Genomic DNA, 843 nt, shown 5'->3' on the forward strand with positions numbered 1-843 from the left:
TATTGTGTCCAGTTCTGGGCCCCTCAGTTCAAGAAGGACAGGGAACTGCTTGAGAGAGTCCAGCGCAGAGCCACAAAGATGATTAAGGGAGTGGAACATCTCCCTTATGAGGAAAGGCTGAGGGAGCTGGGTCTCTTGAGCTTGGAGAAGAGGAAAATGAGGGGTGACCTCATCAATGTTTACAAATACGTAAAGGACAAGTGTCAGGAGGACAGAGCCAGGCTTTTTTCAGTGATGACCAGTGACAGGACAAGGGGCAGTGGGTGCAAACTGGAGCATAGGACGTTCCATGTGAATATCAGGAAGAACTTCTTTCCTGTGAGAGTGACAGAGCCCTGGAACAGGCTGCCCAGAGAGGCTGTGGAGTCTCCTTCACTGGAGACATTCAAACCCACCTGGACATGTTCCTGTGTGATGTGCTCTGGGTGACCCTGCTCTGGCAGGGGGGTTGGACTGGATGATCTTTTGAGGTCCCTTCCAACCCCATGGATTCCGTGATTCCTTGGGACACACATGTGAGAGGTGCACTGGGGCTGGCAGGAAAAGTGCGAACAGTGTAACTAAGGGCCAAGGCAGCTGTGCGATCTAAGGCTGATGTAAGCTGGTTGAACTAGCCTTAAACTTTGTACCCAACATCAGATCTGCAAGCAGACCTCGGGACCTTTATTACAGCACGGTAGGTGTCAAACTGAGGTAAATCTGCAGCTGTCGAATGAAATCGCTGCCCAGTGTCACCACAAATCTTGCCCAAGCTCACACTGGAGGTCTGAAGGGGAGGAACGCTACCAGATCCACGCAGAAGTATTTAATCGACATGAGAAGCAATCATTGTCCACCTTTTAT

The sequence above is a fragment of the Chaetura pelagica genome, unplaced genomic scaffold (genome assembly GCF_000747805.2).
Source record: "Chaetura pelagica isolate M959 unplaced genomic scaffold, ChaPel_1.0 scaffold637, whole genome shotgun sequence".
NCBI classification, from domain to species: domain Eukaryota; kingdom Metazoa; phylum Chordata; class Aves; order Apodiformes; family Apodidae; genus Chaetura; species Chaetura pelagica.